Source organism: Rhopilema esculentum, chromosome 15 (assembly GCF_057945365.1).
Source record: "Rhopilema esculentum isolate cy_ngs chromosome 15, ASM5794536v1, whole genome shotgun sequence".
Taxonomy (NCBI): Eukaryota; Metazoa; Cnidaria; class Scyphozoa; order Rhizostomeae; family Rhizostomatidae; genus Rhopilema; species Rhopilema esculentum.
In genome coordinates, this window is record NC_142829.1 from 154077 (window position 1) to 169912 (window position 15836).

At 33.2% G+C, this 15836-nt stretch overlaps 1 long non-coding RNA gene across 1 annotated transcript in view; it reads right to left on the reverse strand.

The window, feature by feature from the left end:
* The window catches only part of LOC135686966 (uncharacterized), a 43708-nt gene that overhangs the window by 18350 nt on the left and 9522 nt on the right, over positions 1-15836 (reverse strand). The window contains exons 3-10 of the long non-coding RNA XR_016144660.1: positions 15714-15796; positions 15183-15307; positions 9091-9144; positions 8538-8620; positions 4909-8129; positions 4478-4531; positions 3926-4008; positions 354-3518 (exon numbers count right to left, since the gene is read on the reverse strand). This is a non-coding gene — a long non-coding RNA (uncharacterized LOC135686966). The remainder of the gene's footprint in view (positions 1-353; positions 3519-3925; positions 4009-4477; positions 4532-4908; positions 8130-8537; positions 8621-9090; positions 9145-15182; positions 15308-15713; positions 15797-15836) is intronic.

Sequence of the window (15836 nt, forward strand, 5' to 3'; positions counted from 1 at the left end):
ATAATATGTTCAAAAGTGTCTTGAACTTATGTTTAGAGGTCATTTATGGTGAGGCTTGTTTCATAGTTCATCTCGCATTGTTTAGAAATCCTATCTCGCAAAACGACAAACAATTTTGAATTATTTTTCAAATATTTGCTACTTTCCTCTTTGTTTCTTTCAAAGGAAAAGTCAGGAAATATCTAGATTTAGGTATGCCGACGTGATAGCCACTAATTACGTACAACAAACGTAAAATACTAGATAACTAGCTGCTTACATGTCCCAAGACAATGTTAAAATTCTCGATTTATATTCTCTTTATTTTTGGCCTCTTGTTAAAGGTATCATAAAAATAAATTCATATAACTCACTGTCATTTTGCCCTTTTAAAGCTGTCTCCAGTCAACTCGCCACGGAGTCCAGTTCTATGGTATGCACGAATAAGAAGTTTTTTTAAGAAATATCATATTTGTTGGCAAATCTGCTTTACATGGAGGACAAAGATTGCAATTAAAGTTGTTCTAGTTCTGGCGATTAACAAGTTGAATTTTTTCTCCTAGCTCTTTATTTTACTAAACAGAAATATTTCTACTTTCACAGCAACATTAAAATCACGAATAATTATCACCTTAAATATGATATGTGTCCAGGTTTCATTGGAAAATATTATATCAAGTACTATGAAAAGCGTTCACTTTCCGTTAGAGTTCTACAATTTCAAGATATCTGTTTGAATTTCAACGATAAAAGATCATAATCTGATATAATATAATATATATAAGAAAATACCCATAAAGATTACCACTTGAGTTGGTTACATTACCACATTTTGAGTTGAAGGGTCTTGGCAGCCAAATGCTTAAAAAGAACTCTTAAAAGAAGTTAGATTCATTGTTCTTTCAAAACTTTTGTCAATGGATACTTAGGCAGAAATTTATAGCTAGACTAATATTTTCTTAAATTTTTTACTTTATCAAGTTGACTTCAAAATTGCTGCTGCAAAATCTAAAAATAATTTATAGTTTTCAGATATATAATCAAATATATAATTTATCTATTATCAGAATTCAATTCCTCTTTTATAAAGAACTTTTCATCAATCAACATTTCGAAAATTTATGCAAATTTATAAACAAAAAAATTGTTAAATGAAAAAGTCCTTTTTTCCCTTCATCAAACAAATGTTGACCAAACATGGCCCTTTAAAAAAGAAAAAAGTATAAACTTGTATTTTTCACTACAGGGATAGAGCATTCAACAGTTTGACAAGCCCGGTGTTGTATTCAATTAACATATTTCGACAAAAAACAACACCGTTAGTAGTGTGACCAAACACAATTCATTCAAGATGGAACTTTCACGAAGAATTATTTAATGTTCTTCTTTAAAGTCAAGCAAGGACCATTTATCAGTTTAACCGACCATGTTTTCTTTTTGCAATGAGTCGTTCCACCAAAAAAATTCATTTGAGATGGACCTTTAACGAAGCATCATTTAACATATTCTATGAAAACAAGAAGGACCATTTATCAGTTTAACCAGTCATGTTTTATTTCCAACGCACATATTTGGACCAAACGCAACACAGTTAAGATGGACCTTTCACGAAGAATCATTTAAGTTATTCTATGAACACAAGAAGGACCATTTATCAGTTTAGCCAACCATGTTTTCTTTCCACCGCACATATTTGGACCAAACGCAACACAGTTAAGATGGACCTTTAACGAACAATCATTTAAGGTATTCTATGAACACAAGAAGGACCATTTATCAGTTTAGCCGACCATGTTTTCTTTCCACCGCACATATTTGGATCAAACGCAACACAGTTAAGATGGAACTTAAAGGAAGAATCATTAAAGGGTTTTAAATAAAGACAAGAAAGGACCATTCTTCAGTTTAACCAACCATGTTTTCTTTTTGCCGTCAGTAGTTCGACCATACACAACTCATTAAAGATGGAATTTTAACAAAGAATCATTCCAGGCTTTTTAAAAATACAAGAATTGACCATTTATTAGTCTAACCGGCTATATTTTCTTTTCACCGTAATTAGTTCGACCAAAAAGTTCGACACTTCATTTAAGTTGGAATTTAAGCAAAAAATTATTTAAAGCATTTTATAAACACAATGAAGGACCTATACGAGTTCAAACAGCCCTGTTTTCCTTTGACCGCAAGTCTTTGGACCAAACGCATCACTTGTAAGATGGACCCTTTAACGACAAATCATTGAAGATTTTGTATAAACACAAAAATGGACCATTTATCTGGTTGACCTGCCATGTTTTCTTCTTCATTGCAAGTAGTTCGACCAAACACAATTCAATTAAGATGTAACTTCAACGAAGAATCACTTCAGGCTTTTTATAAGTACATGAATGGACTATTTATCAGTTTAGCTGTTAAAATGTCAATACCGAGAGTTCATAGCAAAGAAATTTGTTACAACAACACGTCCATCGTAAACTTCCTAACAATAGTCAGAATCCATAAAAATCAGCCTTTCAAGGGAGAAAAAGATGAGAAACAAAGTTAGCCATCTATAAAACTCTGACAAAATAAATCAATGGCCAATAGAAAGCAACAGCGAATGAGATTAAGAACAACACCAAGATAAGCTCTCTCCAACACAACCAAAAAGAGTATTCTTAAACAGCTCTTGTTGCTCTCATGATCATATACGATCATAGCATTGTCTAGATAACCAGGAAAATCTTAGATTGGTAAACAAGCTGTTTATATTCCTCATGAGGAGGCAGCACAAAAGATCCCCAGAAAAAGTATAGCTTACAGCATTAATTGTATGTGCAAAAGTTCAAAACTCTTCAATGTGGCAAGCATGCTGGCCAACACGACGTCGATAAATACGATGAAAACGACCAACTCGAACACAAAACGACAATGATGACAATGATTTTTTGATACACCCTCTCCTCTGCTTTCGTAGAATAGAAACGAGTTAAAATTCAAGCGCGCTGTTAAATAGCCAATAAAATGAGTCCCCTCGAAACACCAGCATTTTGAATTCATTCGCATATTTTCTTATCATTGAATGTAGATGTTTTTAAAGAAAAGCTTTTTCTTATCCGAATCGATTAGACTGCGAATCACTCAAATACCCGACATCAAATGTAGAAAATTGATGTAAATAATTTCAGTTTGATTCTTCTTTGTAAATTGTATCGCTATCTTCCTTTATTTTACAATCTTCTGTTGCAAGAATATATGTAGTACACGTGAACAACTGTTCACCATCAGATAATTTTAGTCTGCTTTTTTGTAACTTGAAATCTCTGAATTATTGCCTTTTTTACACGTCGGCCTCGGGTGGAATATTGAGCATAATAAACACGATATGAATATATTCAAATAACTGTTTAGAAAGTGCGATCGAAACAAACTCACCTACTCCTTGTGGCTTTAGCAGTTTTCTCCTAGAATGCTGCAATGAGTGTATTCTGCTCAATAGCTTTTTCGTCATTGGAATGCTATGTCTCTGAGTTCCAAAGATTCATATTTTTCATATCGATCTAGCAAATTATTATTATACCATTTAAGTTGTGGATAATTAAATATGAGAACAATTTTGGAAATAATTTCAAATGTCTAAACGGCTTAGTTCGGTACAAAAAAAGAGTCTAAATTCAGTTTATTTTGCATATCTGACTGTTTTGAATCCGCAGTATCTTGTTTTTACTTTGATGATGTTGTTGTATCTTGATCACCACGATTCGGGGGTTGTAGAGAAATTTTTTACCTCTTCTATCATCATTTCATCTTATTTAAACCAAATGACTTTTTTTAAGTTTTGAATGTCCGTTGTTTGATCGTCTATCTTACTTTTGATAATTCCTCAAAATTAATCGAAAATTTCCAAGCACTCAAAATGTTATAGAATAATGATACAAAAGAAAAACCATGAATTTTTGAAACGTACCTTTGTCGACTCTTCAGCTAAACAGCATTTATCTCCATTGAATTATCGTCTGTTGGCTCTTTAGCTTCGTTGGCAACAAGAATCTAAAAAGCAGTTTTATAAATTACGACCATCTAGACACAACAAATTCGACTGCAATGATTCATTTTATTTTCATTTTCAAAGTTTAGAGATTTAATGAGATAAAGGAAAATTCATTGATAATATGTTCAAAAGTGTCTTGAACTTATGTTTAGAGGTCATTTATGGTGAGGCTTGTTTCATAGTTCATCTCGCATTGTTTAGAAATCCTATCTCGCAAAACGACACACAATTTTGAATTATTTTCAAATATTTGCTACTTTCCTCTTTGTTTCTTCCAAAGGAAACATCAGGAAATATCTAGATTCAGGTATGCCGACGTGATAGCCACTAATTACGTACAACAAACGTAAAATACTAGATAACTAGCTGCTTACATGTCCCAAGACAATGTTAAAATTCTCGATTTATATTCTCTTTATTTTTGGCCTCTTGTTAAAGGTATCATAAAAATAAATTCATATAACTCACTGTCATTTTGCCCTTTTAAAGCTGTCTCCAGTCAACTCGCCACGGAGTCCAGTTCTATGGTATGCATGAATAAGAAGTTTGTTTAAGAAATATCATATCTGTTGGCAAATCTGCTTTACATGGAGGACAAAGATTGCAATTAAAGTTGTTCTAGTTCTGGCGATTAACAAGTTGAATTTTTTCTCCTAGCTCTTTATTTTACTAAACAGAAATATTTCTACTTTCACAGCAACATTAAAATCACGAATAATTATCACCTTAAATAAGATATGTGTCCAGGTTTCATTGGAAAATATTATATCAAGTACTATGAAAAGCGTTCACTTTCCGTTAGAGTTCTACAATTTCAAGATATCTGTTTGAATTTCAACGATAAAAGATCATAATCTGATATAATATAATATATATAAGAAAATACTCATAAAGATTACCACTTGAGTTGGTTACATTACCACATTTTGAGTTGAAGGGTCTTGGCAGCCAAATGCTTAAAAAGAACTCTTAAAAGAAGTTAGATTCATTGTTCTTTCAAAACTTTTGTCAATGGATACTTAGGCAGAAATTTATAGCTAGACTAATATTTTCTTAAATTTTTTACTTTATCAAGTTGACTTCAAAATTGCTGCTGCAAAATCTAAAAATAATTTATAGTTTTCAGATATATAATCAAATATATAATTTATCTATTATCAGAATTCAATTCCTCTTTTATAAAGAACTTTTCATCAATCAACATTTCGAAAATTTATGCAAATTTTTAAACAAAAAAATTGTTAAATGAAAAAGTCCTTTTTTCCCTTCATCAAACAAATGTTGACCAAACATGGCCCTTTAAAAAAGAAAAAAGTATAAAATCGTATTTTTCACTACAGGGATAGAGCATTCAACAGTTTGACAAGCCCGGTGTTGTATTCAATTAACATATTTCGACAAAAAACAACACCGTTAGTAGTTTGACCAAACACAATTCATTCAAGATGGAACTTTCACGAAGAATTATTTAATGTTCTTCTTTAGAGACAAGCAAGGACCATTTATCAGTTTAACCGACCATGTTTTCTTTTTGCAATGAGTCGTTCCACCAAAAAAATTCATTTGAGATGGACCTTTAACGAAGCATCATTTAACATATTCTATGAAAAAAAGAAGGACCATTTATCAGTTTAACCAGTCATGTTTTAATTCCACCGCACATATTTGGACCAAACGCAACACAGTTAAGATGGACCTTTAACGAAGAATCATTTAAGGTATTCTATAAGCACAAGAAGGGCCATTTATCAGTTTAACCAACAATGTTTTCTTTCCACCGCACATATTTGGACCAAACGCAACACAGTTAAAATGGACCTTCAACGAAAAATCATTTAAGGCATTCTATAAGCACAAGAAGGACCATTTATCAGTTTAACCAACCATGTTTTCTTTCCACCGCACATATTTGGATCAAACGCAACACAGTTAAGATGGACCTTTAACGAAGAATCATTTAAGATATTCTATAAACAGAAGAAGGACCATTTATCAGTTTAACCAGTCATGTTTTATTTCCAACGCACATATTTGGACCAAACGCAACACAGTTAAGATGGACCTTTCACGAAGAATCATTTAAGTTATTCTATGAACACAAGAAGGACCATTTATCAGTTTAGCCAACCATGTTTTCTTTCCACCGCACATATTTGGACCAAACGCAACACAGTTAAGATGGACCTTTAACGAACAATCATTTAAGGTATTCTATGAACACAAGAAGGACCATTTATCAGTTTAGCCGACCATGTTTTCTTTCCACCGCACATATTTGGATCAAACGCAACACAGTTAAGATGGACCTTTAACGAAGAATCATTTAAGATATTCTATAAACAGAAGAAGGACCATTTATCAGTTTAACCAGCCATGTTTCTTTCCACCGCACATATTTGGACCAAACGCAATACATTTAAAATGGAACTTAAAGGAAGAATCATTAAAGGGTTTTAAATAAAGACAAGAAAGGACCATTCTTCAGTTTAACCAACCATGTTTTCTTTTTGCCGTCAGTAGTTCGACCATACACAACTCATTAAAGATGGAATTTTAACAAAGAATTATTCCAGGCTTTTTAAAAATACAAGAATTGACCATTTATTAGTCTAACCGGCTATATTTTCTTTTCACCGTAATTAGTTCGACCAAAAAGTTCGACACTTCATTTAAGTTTGACTTTAAGCAAAAAATTATTTAAAGCATTTGATAACCGCAATGAAGGACCTATACGAGTTCAAACAGCCATGTTTTCCTTTTACCGCAAGTCTTTGGACCAAACGCATCACTTGTAAGATGGACCCTTTAACGACAAATCATTGAAGATTTTGTATAAACACAAGAAGGACCATTTATCTGGTTAACCTGCCAGGTTTTCTTCTTCATTGCAAGTAGTTCAACCAAACACAATTCAATTAAGATGTAACTTCAACGAAGAATCACTTCAGGCTTTATATCAGTACATGAATGGACTATTTATCAGTTTAGCTGTTAAAATGTCAATACCGAGAGTTCATAGCAAGAGCAATTTGTTACAACAACACGTCCATCGTAAACTTGCTAACAATAGTCAGAATCCATAAAAATCAGCCTTTCAAGGGAGAAAAAGATGAGAAACAAAGATAGCCATCTATAAAACTCTGACAAAATAAATCAACGGCCAATAGAAAGCAACAGCGAATGAGATTAAGAACAACACCAAGATAAGCTCTCTCCAACACAACAAAAAGAGTATTCTTAAACAGCTCTTGTTGCTCTCATGATAATATACGATCATAGCATTGTCTAGATAGCCAGGAAAATCTTAGATTGGTAAACAAGCTGTTTATATTCCTCATGAGGACGCCGCACAAAAGATCCCCAGAAAAAGTTTAGCTTACAGCATTAATTGTATGTGCAAAAGTTCAAAACTCTTCAATGTGACAAGCATGCTGGCCAACAGGACGTCGATAAATACGATGAAAACGACCAACTCGAACACAAAACGACAATGATGACAATGATTTTTTGATACACCCTCTCCTCTGCTTTCGTAGAATAGAAACGAGTTTAAATTCAAGCGCGCTGTTAAATAGCCAATAAAATGAGTCTCCTCGAAACACCAGCAATTCGAATTCATTCGCATATTTTCTTATCATTGAATGTAGATGTTTTTAAAGAAAAGCCTTTTCTTATCCGAATCGATTAGACTGCGAATCACTCAAATACCCGACATCAAATGTAGAAAATTGATGTAAATAATTTCAGTTTGATTCTTCTTTGTAAATTGTATCGCTATCTTCCTTTATTTTACAATCTTCTGTTGCAAGAATATATGTAGTACACGTGAACAACTGTTCACCATCAGATAATTTTAGTCTGCTTTTTTTGTAACTTGAAATCTCTGAATTATTGCCTTTTTCACACGTCGGCCTCGGGTGGAATATTGAGCATAATAAACACGATATGAATATATTCAAATAACTGTTTAGAAAGTGCGATCGAAACAAACTCACCTACTCCTTGTGGCTTTAGCAGTTTTCTCCTAGAATGCTGCAATGAGTGTATTCTGCTCAATAGCTTTTTCGTCATTGGAATGCTATGTCTCTGAGTTCCAAAGATTCATATTTTTCATATCGATCTAGCAAATTATTATTATACCATTTAAGTTGTGGATGATTAAATATGAGAACAATTTTGGAAATAATTTCAAATGTCTAAACGGCTTAGTTCGGTACAAAAAAAGAGTCTAAATTCAGTTTATTTTGCATATCTGACTGTTTTGAATCCGCAGTATCTTGTTTTTACTTTGATGATGTTGTTGTATCTTGATCACCACGATTCGGGGGTTGTAGAGAAATTTTTTACCTCTTCTATCATCATTTCATCTTATTTAAACCAAATGACTTTTTTTTAAGTTTTGAATGTCCGTTGTTTGATCGTCTATCTTACTTTTGATAATTCCTCAAAATTAATCGAAAATTTCCAAGCACTCAAAATGTTATAGAATAATGATACAAAAGAAAAATCATGAATTTTTGAAACGTACCTTTGTCGACTCTTCAGCTAAACAGCATTTATCTCCATTGAATTATCGTCTGCTGGCTCTTTAGCTTCGTTGGCAACAAGAATCTAAAAAGCAGTTTTATAAATTACGACCATCTAGACACCACAAATTCGACTGCAATGATTCATTTTATTTTCATTTTCAAAGTTTAGAGATTTAATGAGATAAAGGAAAATTCATTGATAATATGTTCAAAAGTGTCTTGAACTTATGTTTAGAGGTCATTTATGGTGAGGCTTGTTTCATAGTTCATCTCGCATTGTTTAGAAATCCTATCTCGCAAAACGACACACAATTTTGAATTATTTTTCAAATATTTGCTACTTTCCTCTTTGTTTCTTTCAAAGGAAAAGTCAGGAAATATCTAGATTTAGGTATGCCGACGTGATAGCCACTAATTACGTACAACAAACGTAAAATACTAGATAACTAGCTGCTTACATGTCCCAAGACAATGTTAAAATTCTTGATTTATATTCTCTTTATTTTTGGCCTCTTGTTAAAGGTATCATAAAAATAAATTCATATAACTCACTGTCATTTTGCTCTTTTAAAGCTGTCTCCAGTCAACTCGCCACGGCGTCCAGGTCTATGGTATGCATTAATAAGAAGTTTTTTTAAGAAATATCATATCTGTTGGCAAATCTGCTTTACATGGAGGACAAAGATTGCAATTAAAGTTGTTCTAGTTCTGGCGATTAACAAGTTGAATTTTTTCTCCTAGCTCTTTATCTTACTAAACAGAAATATTTCTACTTTCACAGCAACATTAAAATCACGAATAACTATCACCTTTAATAAGATATGTGTCCAGGTTTCATTGGAAAATATTATATCAAGTACTATGAAAAGCGTTCACTTTCCGTTAGAGTTCTACAATTTCAAGATATCTGTTTGAATTTCAACGATAAAAGATCATAATCTGATATAATATAATATATATAAGAAAATACCCATAAAGATTACCACTTGAGTTGGTTACATTACCACATTTTGAGTTGAAGGGTCTTGGCAGCCAAATGCTTAAAAAGAACTCTTAAAAGAAGTTAGATTCATTGTTCTTTCAAAACTTTTGTCAATGGATACTTAGGCAGAAATTTATAGCTAGACTAATATTTTCTTAAATTTTTTACTTTATCAAGTTGACTTCAAAATTGCTGCTGCAAAATCTAAAAATAATTTATAGTTTTCAGATATATAATCAAATATATAATTTATCTATTATCAGAATTCAATTCCTCTTTTATAAAGAACTTTTCATCAATCAACATTTCGAAAATTTATGCAAATTTTTAAACAAAAAAATTGCTAAATGAAAAAGTCTTTTTTTCCCTTCATCAAACAAATGTTGACCAAACATGGCCCTTTAAAAAAGAAAAAAGTATAAACTCGTATTTTTCACTACAGGGATAGAGCATTCAACAGTTTGACAAGCCCGGTGTTGTATTCAATTAACATATTTCGACAAAAAACAACACCGTAAGTAGTTTGACCAAACACAATTCATTCAAGATGGAACTTTCACGAAGAATTATTTAATGTTCTTCTTTAAAGACAAGCAAGGACCATTTATCAGTTTAACCGACCATGTTTTCTTTTTGCAATGAGTCGTTCCAACAAAAATATTCATTTGAGATGGACCTTTAACGAAGCATCATTTAACATATTCTATGAAAACAAGAAGGACCATTTATCAGTTTAACCAGTCATGTTTTATTTCCACTGCACATATTTGGACCAAACGCAACACAGTTAAGATGGACCTTTAACGAAGAATCATTTAAGGTATTCTATAAGCACAAGAAGGACCATTTATCAGTTTAGCCGACCATGTTTTCTTTCAACCGCACATATTTGGATCAAACGCAACACAGTTAAGATGGACCTTCAACGAATAAATCATTTAAGGTATTCTATAAGCACAAGAAGGACCATTTATCAGTTTAGCCAACCATGTTTTCTTTCCAACGCACATATTTGGACCAAACGCAACACAGTTAAGATGGACCTTTAACGAAGAATCATTTAAGGTATTCTATAAACAAAAGAAGGACCATTTATCAGTTTAACCAACCATGTTTTCTTTCCACCGCACATATTTGGACCAAACGCAACACAGTTAAGATGGACCTTTAACGAAGAATCATTTAAGGTATTCTATGAACACAAGAAGGACCATTTATCAGTTTAGCCGACCATGTTTTCTTTCCACCGCACATATTTGGATCAAACGCAACACAGTTAAGATGGACCTGCAACGAATAAATCATTTAAGGTATTCTATAAGCACAAGAAGGACCTTTTATCAGTTTAGCCAACCATGTTTTCTTTCCAACGCACATATTTGGACCAAACGCAACACAGTTAAGATGGACCTTTAACGAAGAATCATTTAAGGTATTCTATGAACACAAGAAGGACCATTTATCAGTTTAGCCGACCATGTTTTCTTTCCACCGCACATATTTGGATCAAACGCAACACAGTTAAGATGGACCTGCAACGAATAAATCATTTAAGGTATTCTATAAGCACAAGAAGGACCTTTTATCAGTTTAGCCAACCATGTTTTCTTTCCAACGCACATATTTGGACCAAACGCAACACAGTTAAAATGGACCTTCAACGAAAAATCATTTAAGGCATTCTATAAGCACAAGAAGGACCATTTATCAGTTTAACCAACCATGTTTTCTTTCCACCGCACATATTTGGACCAAGCGCAACACAGTTAAGATGGACCTTTAACGAAGAATCATTAAAGATATTCTATAAACAGAAGAAGGACCATTTATCAGTTTAACCAACCATGTTTTCTTTCCACCGCACATATTTGGACCAAACGCAACACAGTTAAGATGGACCTTTAACGAAGAATCATTTAAGGTATTCTATAAGCACAAGAAGGACCATTTATCAGTTTAACCAACAATGTTTTCTTTCTACTGCACATATTTGGACCAAGCGCAACACAGTTAAGATGGACCTTTAACGAAGAATCATTTAAGGTATTCTATAAGCACAAGAAGGGCCATTTATCAGTTTAACCAACAATGTTTTCTTTCTACTGCACATATTTGGACCAAGCGCAACACAGTTAAGATGGACCTTTAACGAAGAATCATTTAAGGTATTCTATAAACAAAAGAAGGACCATTTATCAGTTTAACCAGTCATGTTTTATTTCCATTGCACATATTTGGACCAAACGCAACACAGTTAAGATGGACCTTTAACGAAGAATCATTTAAGGTATTCTATAAGCACAAGAAGGGCCATTTATCAGTTTAACCAACAATGTTTTCTTTCCACCGCACATATTTGGACCAAACGCAACACAGTTAAAATGGACCTTCAACGAAAAATCATTTAAGGCATTCTATAAGCACAAGAAGGACCATTTATCAGTTTAACCAACCATGTTTTCTTTCCACCGCACATATTTAGACCAAGCGCAACACAGTTAAGATGGACCTTTAACGAAGAATCATTTAAGGTATTCTATAAACAAAAGAACGACCAATTATCAGTTTAACCAGTCATGTTTTATTTCCACCGAACATATTTGGACCAAACGCAACACAGTTAAGATGGATCTTCAACGAAGAATCATTTAAGGTATTCTATAAGCACAAGAAGGACCATTTATCAGATTAACCAACCATGTTTTCTTTCCACCGCACATATTTGGACCAAACGCAACACAGTTAAAATGGACCTTCAACGAAGAATCATTTAAGGTATTCTATAAGCACAAGAAGGACCATTTATCAGATTAACCAACCATGTTTTCTTTCCACCGCACATATTTGGACCAAACGCAACACAGTTAAGATGGACCTTTAACGAAGAATCATTTAAGGTATTCTATAAGCACAAGAAGGGCCATTTATCAGTTTAACCAACAATGTTTTCTTTCTACTGCACATATTTGGACCAAGCGCAACACAGTTAAGATGGACCTTTAACGAAGAATCATTTAAGGTATTCTATAAACAAAAGAAGGACCATTTATCAGTTTAACCAGTCATGTTTTATTTCCATTGCACATATTTGGACCAAACGCAACACAGTTAAGATGGACCTTTAACGAAGAATCATTTAAGGTATTCTATAAGCACAAGAAGGGCCATTTATCAGTTTAACCAACAATGTTTTCTTTCCACCGCACATATTTGGACCAAACGCAACACAGTTAAAATGGACCTTCAACGAAAAATCATTTAAGGCATTCTATAAGCACAAGAAGGACCATTTATCAGTTTAACCAACCATGTTTTCTTTCCACCGCACATATTTAGACCAAGCGCAACACAGTTAAGATGGACCTTTAACGAAGAATCATTTAAGGTATTCTATAAACAAAAGAACGACCAATTATCAGTTTAACCAGTCATGTTTTATTTCCACCGAACATATTTGGACCAAACGCAACACAGTTAAGATGGATCTTCAACGAAGAATCATTTAAGGTATTCTATAAGCACAAGAAGGGCCATTTATCAGTTTAACCAACAATGTTTTCTTTCTACTGCACATATTTGGACCAAGCGCAACACAGTTAAGATGGACCTTTAACGAAGAATCATTTAAGGTATTCTATAAACAAAAGAACGACCAATTATCAGTTTAACCAGTCATGTTTTATTTCCACCGAACATATTTGGACCAAACGCAACACAGTTAAGATGGATCTTCAACGAAGAATCATTTAAGGTATTCTATAAGCACAAGAAGGGCCATTTATCAGTTTAACCAACAATGTTTTCTTTCTACTGCACATATTTGGACCAAGCGCAATGCAGTTAAGATGGACCTTTAACGAAGAATCATTAAAGATATTCTATAAACAGAAGAAGGACCATTTATCAGTTTAGCCGACCATGTTTTCTTTCCACCGCACATATTTGGATCAAACGCAACACAGTTAAGATGGACCTTTAACGAAGAATCATTTAAGATATTCTATAAACAGAAGAAGGACCATTTATCAGTTTAACCAGCCATGTTTCTTTCCACCGCACATATTTGGACCAAACGCAATACATTTAAAATGGAACTTAAAGGAAGAATCATTAAAAGGTTTTAAATAAAGATAGGAAAGGACCATTCATCAGTTTAACCAACCATGTTTTCTTTTTGCCGTCAGTAGTTCGACCATACACAACTCATTAAAGATGGAATTTTAACAAAGAATCATTCCAGGCTTTTTAAAAATACAAGAATTGACCATTTATTAGTCTAACCGGCTATATTTTCTTTTCACCGTAATTAGTTCGACCAAAAAGTTCGACACTTCATTTAAGTTTGACTTTAAGCAAAAAATTATTTAAAGCATTTGATAACCGCAATGAAGGACCTATACGAGTTCAAACAGCCATGTTTTCCTTTTACCGCAAGTCTTTGGACCAAACGCATCACTTGTAAGATGGACCCTTTAACGACAAATCATTGAAGATTTTGTATAAACACAAGAAGGACCATTTATCTGGTTAACCTGCCAGGTTTTCTTCTTCATTGCAAGTAGTTCAACCAAACACAATTCAATTAAGATGTAACTTCAACGAAGAATCACTTCAGGCTTTATATCAGTACATGAATGGACTATTTATCAGTTTAGCTGTTAAAATGTCAATACCGAGAGTTCATAGCAAGAGAAATTTGTTACAACAACACGTCCATCGTAAACTTGCTAACAATAGTCAGAATCCATAAAAATCAGCCTTTCAAGGGAGAAAAAGATGAGAAACAAAGATAGCCATCTATAAAACTCTGACAAAATAAATCAACGGCCAATAGAAAGCAACAGCGAATGAGATTAAGAACAACACCAAGATAAGCTCTCTCCAACACAACAAAAAGAGTATTCTTAAACAGCTCTTGTTGCTCTCATGATAATATACGATCATAGCATTGTCTAGATAGCCAGGAAAATCTTAGATTGGTAAACAAGCTGTTTATATTCCTCATGAGGACGCCGCACAAAAGATCCCCAGAAAAAGTTTAGCTTACAGCATTAATTGTATGTGCAAAAGTTCAAAACTCTTCAATGTGACAAGCATGCTGGCCAACAGGACGTCGATAAATACGATGAAAACGACCAACTCGAACACAAAACGACAATGATGACAATGATTTTTTGATACACCCTCTCCTCTGCTTTCGTAGAATAGAAACGAGTTTAAATTCAAGCGCGCTGTTAAATAGCCAATAAAATGAGTCTCCTCGAAACACCAGCAATTCGAATTCATTCGCATATTTTTATATCATTGAATGTAGATGTTTTTAAAGAAAAGCCTTTTCTTATCCGAATCGATTAGACTGCGAATCACTCAAATACCCGACATCAAATGTAGAAAATTGATGTAAATAATTTCAGTTTGATTCTTCTTTGTAAATTGTATCGCTATCTTCCTTTATTTTACAATCTTCTGTTGCAAGAATATATGTAGTACACGTGAACAACTGTTCACCATCAGATAATTTTAGTCTGCTTTTTTTGTAACTTGAAATCTCTGAATTATTGCCTTTTTCACACGTCGGCCTCGGGTGGAATATTGAGCATAATAAACACGATATGAATATATTCAAATAACTGTTTAGAAAGTGCGATCGAAACAAACTCACCTACTCCTTGTGGCTTTAGCAGTTTTCTCCTAGAATGCTGCAATGAGTGTATTCTGCTCAATAGCTTTTTCGTCATTGGAATGCTATGTCTCTGAGTTCCAAAGATTCATATTTTTCATATCGATCTAGCAAATTATTATTATACCATTTAAGTTGTGGATAATTAAATATGAGAACAATTTTGGAAATAATTTCAAATGTCTAAACGGCTTAGTTCGGTACAAAAAAGAGTCTAAATTCAGTTTATTTTGCATATCTGACTGTTTTGAATCCGCAGTATCTTGTTTTTATTTTGATGATGTTGTTGTATCTTGATCACCACGATTCGGGGGTTGTAGAGAAATTTTTTACCTCTTCTATCATCATTTCATCTTATTTAAACCAAATGACTTTTTTTAAGTTTTGAATGTCCGTTGTTTGATCGTCTATCTTACTTTTGATAATTCCTCAAAATTAATCGAAAATTTCCAAGCACTCAAAATGTTATAAAATAATGATACAAAAGAAAAATCATGAATTTTTGAAACGTACCTTTGTCGACTCTTCAGCTAAACAGCATTTATCTCCATTGAATTATCGTCTGTTGGCTCTTTAGCTTCGTTGGCAACAAGAATCTAAAAAGCAGTTTTATAAATTACGACCATCTAGACACAA